This window comes from Pinus tabuliformis, chromosome J (genome assembly GCF_031772625.1).
Source record: "Pinus tabuliformis cultivar Carrire ecotype Pingquan chromosome J, CPIR1, whole genome shotgun sequence".
Classification (NCBI taxonomy): Eukaryota; Viridiplantae; Streptophyta; class Pinopsida; order Pinales; family Pinaceae; genus Pinus; species Pinus tabuliformis.
The window spans coordinates 1,451,841,555-1,451,853,840 of NC_142295.1; positions in this window are offsets into that span (position 1 = coordinate 1,451,841,555).

Below are 12,286 nucleotides of genomic sequence, written 5' to 3' on the forward strand. Positions count from 1 at the left end.
AAGCTCAGAATGTAAAATGGAAACCATGAAATGAAAGAGCTCAGGTTTAGTGCCTACCTGGTCCAGACGGCGCCGAGAATCGTCCACAGAATCTTCCGAAATCAGCTGATGAAAATCAAAGGGGGAAAGCACCTCCAAAGCTCCAACAAACCAAAGCTCAAATGAAATGGTAAAATGAGAGGTAAAAACACTTTTTCATTACTTTTTACGTAGTTCAAAGTAAAATGTTAGTGTTCTAACTCGTTTTCAAGCATATATGTTCATTTCTGACTAGTTTGATGAAGCATTTGAAAATAAAGTACAATCTTTGAAAGAACAAAGCTATTTATGGTAAAATCAAAAAGGGACTATTCAATCGAGCAGTTTTAGCACATAGTTCAAGCTCGTTAAAAAATAAACATAAGCCATGAGCAAATTTTTCCCCCCACGTTTAAGCTCGTTAAAAAATGAACTATTCATTGGTAAATAACCATCGTGAATGTAGTACTTCAGCCATTAAAGCCTTGGTCGTGTTTGCACCGTCACCTCCACTTTTTCATTGGCTGATCATTCACCCCCATTCGATTGTTTACCCATTTTGAGGAACAGCTGCGAAGAGTGATCTCACTAGCCATCCTTGTGACACTACCATGACTGGAAAATTCCAAACCTTACCTGGAATCAGCTGCTACCCGTTTTATCACTCGTTCCTCAAAAGATGAGTCTCCTTTAAGCTCTTTTCAACTGACTCGTAAAATATGAAAAGATTTTCGAGCCATTGGCCTCTCCAGCTCGTTAAAGGGACAGGAAGTGATGTCCCTCCTCTAGATTTTAATCCTTTTGGACCTGAGGGATTATTACACAAAAAGATCGAGCGCTTGTTTTTCGGCTCGTTAAAAGTATCGAAAATTCATCCCTTCTGTATTGTTTTATACTTTTTTGGACTTAAGGGATTAGATGACGAAAAAGAAATTTTGGAATTACCTTTACATTCCTTTTCAGACTCTCTAAAATTGAAAAGTACCGAGTTATATTTGTCGTTAAACTCGTTAAAAAGATCAATAGCGACAAACTTGTCTATAGACGAGAACGAGTTTCACTATCGCTAGGCTCGTTAAAACATAGCGATGGGTTTGCCCGAAGGGAAAATTATAGAACAAGCATATGTTATCCTCCTCAAGCTTGAAAAAATAAAGAGATACTAGTCAGCAATGACTGGGGAAAATTGGGAAGAAAACTTGAAGAAACATTTTTGGTAGCAAGTCGCTCTTGAACATGACACTTCCACTCCGTGTCCGAGTCGGGTTGGGTTGTTTCATTCACCGGTCACATCACCATGGTCACATCATACCATCCACATTTGGGGTTAATGCTACCAATCCATCACATCAGTGTCACCGATATGTTCAAGAGAAGTCATTCAGAGAATTCACCTGTGTCTCACCCACTACCATACATTTATGCTACATTCTTTTATGACCGCCACCCTGAACCTTATATCACCAGATCGTTTTCACCTCCATTAAAATCATTTGCTCCGTTCTGTGTCATTGATGTGGCATTCATTAAGGCCCTCCTGTGATGGATCACTTCTTGTCGACATCAGCTCATTATCCAAGAAGTTGATCTAGGAACACCCCATTCAGTACTTTGAAGCTTGCATGCCTCAATGGCAAGTTTCTCACTTCCGGCGACAGGTTTACATCAATGGCCTTCGACCGAAAGATTTTGCGTGGTGTTCGACACCAAGTCCTTTATTCACACCACATGAATTGTACTGCAGTACCTTGAGGGTCATTATCATTATCGGTGATTCCTCTCGCGCTTGTTAACAGTTTACATAATTGGCTGGTAATCAAGCGATGTCTTTCCATGTTCGACTTCAGAACATTTCTCACATGGATCGAATTGTACTCCGAGTGAAGATCGAACGAGATTGAAGACCCCGGATCTAGTCTCATCCATCCGGGCTGTGATATATATTCAGGGAAATAAAGACATCAAATGTACATCATTGCTGCACAGATAATGATCCAATCAAAAGGATGATGGTTCTATCAGAATCATCAGTCTACACTCAGACGATTTTCTATCCTATGTACATGAAAATGAATTTATAAAGCTGAGCATGGGAATGCACGCCTCAGCTAGATCATGAAAATATTATGAAGATAATGTATTGTATTGTACCTTATTACAAGTCTCCTCCCAGCATTGAAAGAACTTCGGATCCTCATAATAAAGCATTTCACCCGACATCAAAAGATTAATGACCTCATGCTTTAGAGGGTAACTGTTATAGACATTTTTGGGCCCTAGAACCCCAAGCATGAAATGTCCATAAATCAAGGGCTCCTAAGTCCCTAAAAGTGTTCTTCTAACCCCTAAAGGAACAAGGTCAACAGATTACAGCTTCTCCCAGAAGTTCTCCATGAAAAACTGCTCAGAATTGGTCAAAACAGGATCATTTCAGCTGCTCCACTGGCTAAGTGTGTTGCATCTCACCTAAATACACTGTGTGGGTGCGTTTCATTTCAAAAATCCCTTCTTTTGGGTGCGATGGGTGAGAAATGACAAATGGAAGTGTCATTCCGCGAGGTGGAGAGGCAATGGAAGCTTCAAGAATCTTCTCCTGTGACACTTGCCTCACTGAATTTGACCAAGGATGAGTAAGAGACCATCAATCTCCAAGTGGAAGCAAGAACTATCAGAGGGAGGACACTAATCAAATCACAAGCTGACTCATCCCCCTTACAGATATCTATATATGGATCCCTCATCCTAGAGATCCAGAGGCTGGAATTTTTCACCTTGTAAGGAATTGTTGTTGGTTTCTTCAGACAAACATGAGATTGTTGGGTGATCTAAGCTTTGTTTGAGGTCAAGAGGGGCTTCTTTGCGGGGAGGTTGATGCTGGGTCAGAACAACTGGTTGTAACTCCTCTTGGCTCTTTTCTTGTTTATCAATAAAAGCTATTCGAGTTTTCCTCCATGCTTTTTTGTCATTGATGCTTGCTATATTTGTATGGTCAATTTACATCTGATCCTACATTGTTTATGATTATAGATCCATGTCTTTGTATAGTGCTATGCTTTTTTGATCTTACAGGTACTTCGTGAAGCTGGGCATGCAAGGGAGCAGGTAGCAGAAGACTATCAAAGAAGAGAGGGATCAAATCAGGAGATTAGCGCAAGACAGAGGTTGGTCTTTCTGTTCCTCTCTATCTATAATTCATAAAGGAAATACGAAAGTAGCTTTTCTCTATTTGTTTCTAAGGCAGCTGTCACACCTTAGTGGGATAGAGTAGTTCTATATAGACACTTTTCCCTATAACAGTCAAGGCCGTCAAACTGGTTGTGGTGGCCAGTTGAATGGCTACCTGACTTGTTCAATCCATTCATTTTCACAGTTATGCAGATTTTAGAGTATAGCTTATGTAATTTGACGAAATAAGGTTAGGCACTTACCTCTGCGGCCGTGGACGTGATTTTTCTCAGGCTTCAGGATGAGGAATGATGGATCTGCTTGTTGATGCTTCGTGCACAGGCACTGGAGCTCCTCTTCATTGGATGCTGCTAGTTACGAGACCTTGAGACCTAGTTTCCTCGCTATGAATGTTGCATGCATCGGCTACATGAGCTGCGGGTGTCTCCATGGTATGTTCTCTAGCCGGATCAGCTGCTACAGGATTCCTGTAGGACATCCTGTAGCCTTTTCTCCTCCTAGGGTGCATGCCGAAATAATTGAGTGATGTTCACAGATGCAGGGTCCTAAGATTGCCTTGACAGGTAAAGTATGTGAGCCTCTATATGTGTTTATTTCCCAAAAAATTTCCTTTATCTGAGAAAACAAAGTTCTGGTATGACTGTGCAGGTATATTTTGACCGTATGGCAGCAATGGTGATGAAAGGAGGTGAAACAAGTGGAGGATTGAAGAAAAGAGTGGTTGCATGCCTCCTCAACAGACTTCAAGCTTCAAATTCTTCTTGATGATTGGTCCTGGCCCGCCCAAAGGCTCTACAGGATGTTTCCTGTAGAAATATAGAACTTCCTGTAGAAAGTCCTGTAGCTTCCTGTAGAAGGCTAAACTATGACCAGATTGCGTCCAAACCTTGGAAGAGATGAGTGTTCATGGAGGGAGTGCTTGTGAGGTTGCCTGGTAGCTTGGTAGGGACCCTTGTCCTTGAGTTGAGAGGCCTCCTTTTTGCATTGAATCCCTACAACCTGCAACAATTTCCAAATATTAAGCCTATTTTTTCTGTTTCTGCCTCTTTCTCTTTTTTCTTTTTCTCTCTTTTTTTTTAGAGATAGCAGGGGCGCCTAAATGAGGTTTTCACCCCTACTATCTACCTTGGGTGCATCAGAGAGGTTTTCACCCAATGATATTTTTATTCCCATTCTTTTTCAGAGAGACAACAGGGGCGCCTCAATGAGGTTTTCACCCCTACCATCTACCTTGGGTGCCTCAGAAAGGTTTTCACCCAAGGATCTATTTCTTTTTTTTTTTTTTTTTTTTGGTATGATGCTCAAGGTATGCCCAAAATAGAGGCAGAACCCTTCTCTATGACCAGCACTGATCTTTCCATAGTTTTGATGAACTCTTGCCTCAAAAGAGGTTTCTTGTAGATCTTTAGTCGATGCCCATTGATGAGCATGGGGATGGCTTCTTCATCAATGGTTTGAATAAGGACAAAACCATTGTCATTACACTTCTCCACTGCATATGGTCCTAGCCATCTTGTCCTCAGCTTCCCCTTGAAATCCTTATGTCTGGAATCATACAACAGCGCCCAATCTCCCAGCTGGAATTGTTTGTCATTGAGGTGCCGGTCGTGCCATATCTTCCTCTGAAGTTGAACCACTTATAAGTGAAGGAGGGCCTACATTCGGTGTTCATCTAACCCATTCAGCTGCAATAACCTTTCCTGTTGAGCATGGCTGAGGTCTAGGTCTAGCTGAGCTGTCATCCTCAATGTGTTGTACTCGAACTCGATTGACAGCAAAGCTTTCTTCCCATAGACCAGCTCATAAGGTGTGAAGCTGGTTGTGGTCTTCCAGGTGGTGTTGTAAGCCCAAGTGGCCTCAACCAGGCGATCTGCCCAATCCTTTCTTCTACTGCTCACCACCTTAGTCAAAATCCTTTCTAATGCTCTATTGGTGACCTCCACATGCCCATTTGCTTGAGGATGATATGGGGTGGAAGTCCTATGCTTGATCTTGTGATGAGCGAGCAAGTCTTCAATTAAGTTGGAGGTGAACTGACTTCCTTGATCAGTGACTAACTCTCTTGGGTAGCCAAATTTGTAGAAGATGTTTTCTCTTAAAAACTCAGCCACCTTTCCTTCTGTCACTGCTTTGATTGCCTTAGTTTCCACCCACTTTGTCAGATAGTATGTGCACACAATGATGTAAGACCTTTGCCTTGAAGGAGGATTGATAGGACCCACAAAATCCATACCCCACTTCTCAAATGGTTCAAGAGTCACTTGAGGTTGGAGAGGCATTTCGTCCCTTGGAGTTGGCTTCCCCATCCTTTGGCATCGGTCACATTGGCTGATATATCTTTTGACATCTTGATGAAGCGTGGGCCAATAGTAGCCTACCTATAGAATTTTGAAGGCAGTCCTCTTGGCTGCAAAATGTCCTCCACAAGGCCCATCATGACAGGTTAGGAGGATGTCAAAGACTTCCTCCTCCATTACACAACGCCTTAAGATCTGATCGGGGCCAAGTTTGAACAGGTTACCCTCGATCCAGGTGAATGAGGCACTTTTCCTCACGATTCTGCTCTTCTCCTTTGAGGATAGATGCGGAGGGAACTGTGCTGAGACCAGGTAGTTTGCTATGTCAGCAAACCATGGAGAGAGTACTGAGATAGCAAACAGATGTTCATCTGGCATCTGGTCATCTACTGTTCCATCTTCACCTACAGGTAAATCCAGTCTAGGCAAGAAGTCAACAACAACATTTTCTTTACCTTGTTTGTCAACAATAGTCAAATCAAACTGCTGCAACAAAAGTAACCATCTAATAATACGAGCATTCACATCCGATTTATTCATTAAATATCTAATTGCAGCATTATCAGTATGTACAAATGTTTGATAGCCAGTGATGTAGTGTCGGAACTTGTTCAGGGCATGGACCACGGCCAAGAACTCTTTCTCAGTTACAGTATAATTCATTTCTACCTTGGATAAGTTTTTGCTGACAAAGTATATGGCATATGGGAGTTTTTCTTCAACCTATCCTAAGGCTGCCCCTATGGCTTTGTTCGAGGCATCAGTGTGGATGTGGAAAGGTAGGGCCCAGTTTGGACCTCTCAAGATTGGGGCGGACACCAACTTATCCTTTAATTCATTCAGAGCCCTCTAACAGTCGTCTGTCCATTTGAACTCAACATCTTTTGCTAAGAGGCCAAACAATGGCGAGCCTAGCTTACTGAAGTATTTAATGAATCTTCTATAATATCCTGCTAAGCCTAAGAAACTCTGAACATCTCTTACCTTCTGAGGAGGTGGAACCTTTTTTATGAGAGAAATTTTATTAGGATCCACCTGTAATCCTTGGTGAGAAATCGTATTTCCTAGCCCGGTCCCTTCAGTCATCAGGAATTCACATTTTTCAGGACTAAGGGACAGGTTCATCTCAATAAACTTGGTTAGAACTTTTCCTAGATTGGACAATGCTTCCTGGAAGTTGGACCCATAAGGAGTGAAGTCATCCATATAGATCCACCGAATCATGGACCAGCTCAGAAAAGATGCTCAATACTGCTCTTTGGAAAGTGGCAGGAGTGTTGCATAGCCCAAAGGGAAGGACTCGGTAAGCAAAGGTACCCCAAGGACAAGTGAAGGTGGTCTTATCTTGGTCCTCCGGGCTGATTTGGATCTGGTTATACCCACTGAACCAGTCTAGGAAAGAGAAAAACTTCTTTCCCGACAGTCCATCCAACACTTGATCTATGAAAGGTAGAGGGAAGTGGTATTTCTTAGTGGCTTTGTTTAGTTCTCTGTAGTCCACACAGATTCTCCACTTCCCATTTTTCTTGGGTACCAACACCAGAGGGGAAACCCACTCGCTGTCCGAGATGGGGTAGATGAATCTTGTATCCAACAATTTTTGCAATTCTTCTTTGACAATGTCCTTAAGGGTTGGATTCATTGTCCTATGAGGTTTCCTGACTGGTTTACAATATTCTTTAATGTAGATGTGATGGGTACAAACCAAAGGATGGACTCCTTTCATCTCCTTATAGCTCCAAGCAAAAGCATCTAGATGACTGGCTAGCAGGCTATACAGCTCCTTTTCCTGGGAAGGAGATAGGGAGGAGCTGATCTTTAACATTCTCTCGGGGCCAAAATCCACATTTTAACTCTAGGAGAAGTTGGATCAGTCACACAGAGGTCCACTAAGGTGCTGGCTTGAGTATCCTCCACCAATTTCTCTAAGGAAAATGCAATGGGAGGCAGATTCTAAATCAAGGTCTCAATCAAATCATCCTCAGTTTGAGGACCGCCCCTGGTGGTTTCTAAGGTGCACAAGGGTGCAGAGTATACCTCATCCTCTTCTCCTTCAACCAACCAAAGTGGTAATTCATGCTCTAGCAGAGGTTGGGCAGGAGGGTATAGGACTAGCTGCTTAGACATAGGACCATTTTTGATGGTCATGTTTCCTGCTCGGCAGCTTATGTAAGCATCCGTAGTGGCTAACCAAGGCCTTCCCAAAATAAGGGGGTATCCAGTAAGCTTTGCCTTTCGTTGAAGGACCAAGAAGTCTGCAGGATACTCCCAAGAATCAACAGAGACCAAGACATCCTCCACAATCCCTTCGGGAGTCACGGTGGAGCGATCTGCTAACTTCAGGACTGTAGAGGTCTTCCTTAAGGAACCCTGAAGGTTGAGTTTGAGCATGGTGTCCCTGGTCATCACATTAATGGCAGCCCCTAAATCAATCAAGGTGTGGGGCATGATGGTGCCATTGATGTGGACATCAACTACAGGACTCCCAGGATCCAAATACTTTGGACAGATTACTTGCCCCAACATAAGATCAGACAGTTGTCCTATGACATTGATAGTTGAGGCATCTCTTTTTCACTTACCTAGGTGCCTGAAACACTTTTGCTTAACCAATTTGTTGTATATCGGTACATCTTTGATGGCTTGGAGAAGTGGTATTCTCACACACAACTGTTTGAGTTCTCCCAGAAGCTCATTCTCTTCTGGGTCGGGTTGTGTGGTTGTTGTTAGTCTCTCAGGAAAGGGTGGAATGGCTTTGGGTTCGCTTTCCTGTTTATCTTCCTCGTCCTCTGGGGGAGGAGGCTCGCGATCTAGAAGAGTCTTCCCGGATCGCAGGTTGATCTCCTGGATTTGCACAGCATAGGTAGGGCATGTTGTTTCCCCAGTATATACCTGCTGGGCCTGTCGGTTGTTGGGGTTCAGGTTCGGTTGAGCAGGCAGTTGGGGTTGTCTTGGACGAGCAGGAGGTAATGGTTGTGGTTGAGCCGGTGGTGGAGGCAAAATGGCAGGAGGAGTGTTGTACTGGGGCCTCCACTTTGGTTGAGGTGCATTCCACTAAGGTTGTGGTTGGACATGTGAGCGAAACGAATGAGTAGTGGGTTGAGTATGGTATTGAGGTAGGTAAGACCATGAAGGAGGTGCAGACCAAGAAGGATGAACAGGGGGATCCCAAGAAGGCATAGGTGCAGATTGGTTGGGGCTATAATAATCTTGGGATGTCCCTTGCATCCCCTGCTGGTAAGGTCTAGGTCCATGCGGCCTCCTTTGGTTGAGGAAGTAGAGAGGTTCGGTGGGTGCCTTAGTCCCTTGGTATATGGCCTTAAATCCAGGTAAGGTTGGGCATTGGTTTGTGGGGTGGTCCTCCTCACAAACGAAACATACCTCTACTGAGTGTAATGGACACTCGTTCTTAGGGTGCTTCCTCGTACACCTGGGACAAAAGATGGCCAAAGCCCTCTTAGCTTCCTCTTTCTTCTGTTGGATTCAGAAGGTATCTAGTTGCATGGAAATGGTCTGTCTCACCTCACTTTTGAGGTCCTCCAACTGATTAGGAAACTCATGCTTGGAGAAAGTAGTACTAGCTGAAAGTGGATTTCCCCTACCTCTTTTCCGGGCTGCCCTAGAGTGGTTTCTAAACACAGTCTTTATATCCTCATAAGGTAGTTGGTAAATATCTCCTCCAGCTAGCATGTGAAGGGTATCTAGAAGACCTTCAGGGACTCCTCAGAGCATGACCAGCTTTAGAGATTCGGGGTCAAGTGTGCACCTGGCCCGTTTATAGCTAAACTGGAACCTTTCCTCGTAATCTTCTAAAGACTCATCGTTTCCCATGGTCATCCGAAAGATTTCTCCCTTGGCTTCCTTAGACCTACAGTAGTCCCAGTATTTGGTATTGAAAGCTTGCTGCATCTGAGCCCAAGTGGTGATATTGTTTCCAGGTAACCCCATGAACCAACGTAATGCTACATCCTTGAGGGTAGAGGGAAAGAGTTTCAATTTTTGCTCATCTTCTGTATAGCCATAGATTCGACAAAGGACAACAAACTCAAACAGGAAGGTATCAGGGTCTTCAGTAGTCAATCCATGGAAGTGAGGTAGAGCGGAGGGGCTTATGTTTTTCATTTTCATGTCTCCATTGGTCTCTCGGATGGGAAAGTCACCCTCTATTCTCTCATCTTCTCTTCTACCGTTTCGGTTTTCAGCCATGGCTTCAGATGGAGTGTTCTCTAACTCTTCTTCTATTATAGGATCTTCGTATATATCAGGAGGCTCTCCTATACGTTCTTCTGGATCACTGTCACCAAAGAAGAGAGAAGGGTGACTCAGTGAAGTGGTGGGGGTGTTGGGTAAGAATTTGCCGGTTTTATCTCTGTTCCTACGAGGCATGAAATGGAAAGACTTTTGATTTCTTTTGTTGTTTTTTCTTCTGGTACCTGCAAAACTAAAATAGATTGAACTGCAACTAATCTATCTTGCTAAAATGGAAATGTGGAATTGAAATGAAAGCAGGAAAGGACTAATCTATTTTGCTCAAATGAAATTGCAGGAATGAAATGCTAGTCTACGATTGCTGAATTGAAATGCTAATCTACGCTTGCAGAACTGAAATGCTAATCTATGAAAGCAGGAATATCTAATTTACTTTTTCAGAAATGAAATAAACTATTTAGTAGAAGGCGAGAGTAGGAAAATAGAAGAAAAGCAACAATCACCAATACTTTGGCGCTTCCCTGGCAGCGGTGCCAAAAAGATGATGGGCTCTAGTATTGCAGCAATAATCCTGCAACTCCTGGGACTCTCGTATTTACTTTTATCAACCTGGTAGTTCGTAACAAACTTGGAAGTGACGGTGTTGTATGCACAAGTACTAGCTCTTGCCGCAGCTGTCACTTGGTCAGCTGGCACAAGTCCGGGAGCTTAAGCCAACTTATATGAGCTCTTAGAAGAAGCTTTTTAATTGATGGATGAAAGCTAACTCGAAGGAAGCTAATCTATTTGCGAAAAGAGATTGAAAAACTGAAGAGAAATGCAAACCCTAGCAAACCCTAATTCTACCAGCTAGTCCTATTGATGCAGAGGAGAGAATGCAAACTACTAAAAGAGATGCCATTACTTCTATGAAGGTAAAATACATGTGTCTAGACTATCTCTATCTGAAGAAAACATCTTTTTGTATTTTTGAATAAGTTATCAGAATTATCATGCATGTGCTTTTAACTGGCTTTTTACTGTGCAGGGGTCGATCAAGGAGGAGAAATGCTTGGAAAAGGTTGGGAAGGTTCAGAGAGGGTCTAAGGAGTCCCTAACACCCTTCCGAAGAGTTTCACAAAGTTTGGCTATCAAGAAACCTCATTTGTGAGCTTCTACAGGAAGTTTGCAGGGGTTCTACAGGATGTTCAGAGATTTCTACACGATGTTCAGAAATTTCTACATAAATTTTATAAAGTGGATTTTAGAGGATGGGTGAGTGAGGGAGGATGCATGAATGGATAGGGATGTAGGATAGGGGCCTGAAATGACCCAGGGACTGATTGATGGAGTGATGAGAGGGTGTAGAAGGCTGACTTGGCTTAAACAAGGCTAAGAATATGGAGGAGCAAGAAGGTAGGGTTACGTGGGCAGAAGAGCAGGTGTAAGACGAGGAACATAACTAGGAGATGGAGTAGCTGGCTTGGATGAAGCTTAGGCGAATGAGAGAGTGGCAGAGATGCCCTGCACGGTGTACATTTAACCGAATCAACAAATTCCTACACACAATCAAAGTTTTAGCTAATCTACTCTAACTGTCAATGAAAGAAATGAACAACAGCTTTATTTGTAAAGAGAACCATGTACATCACTTAAGAAAAGAGACATTTTAGAGATCTGACTCATATATAACTTCTACAAACGAAAACAATACACCAAGGATTGCATGGTCAAGCAAACTAGTGTTTTTGCTGGGGCAGCATTGTTTCTGCAATTCCAGCCCCTGATCCAATAAGGATTAGGTGAAACTGAGAGTGTTGTCGACCCTTTTCTTAGAGCTTTATCTGTTATTATCCTACCAATATGTTCTAAACATCTGAAGCAATTCTATTCATAACCAATGACCTATTTAACCAACACAACTAAATCTTCTCAACAGAAACATGTTTCAAATGCATAAAAGGAAAATCACGATGCATAAAGAAAAGGTAACAGTACAAAGAAGGAGGCCCTAGGCTCTCAAGTTGGGCCCAACCCCGAGAGCTATGGCTCCTATAGAAAACTCAGAGTTGGTATAAAATCGGACTGCTTCTCATTATCAAAACATGATCATAAGTCAAGAGTTATGCCAAAAATGGTTACAAGAGAACAAAATGAAGCTAGCAGCACTGTAGTGCAAAGCATGCAAGAGTTTTCCCAAAACTCCCTCACGAAGGCTGAGGCCTTAACATTTATACACCACGAGGGCCCTAGCTGGCCTCCTAAATCTATGGGACTTGGCTGCCCAAACTGTGAGTTCTTCCAAAATCTGCTTGGCTGCCTTCTAGATCCGGTTTTGGTGGCCTTTGGAGCTCGGAGTTGGGGGTGAAGATCCCGAGGAAGGCTATTTAATGCCATAGACAACCCTCCTACGAATCCTCACCCCAAGCTTGGCTATCTTCCAGCCCATGATTACTTGGTTTTGCTCCAACATGTGTCCAAAAAACCTGAAATGAGCACGTGTTAGCCACCTAGGAAGAGTGACTACCCTTATTCGTACAAATGACATAAAGATACTGAAAGATAATGCATAAGATATGAAAAATGAAGGATTGAAA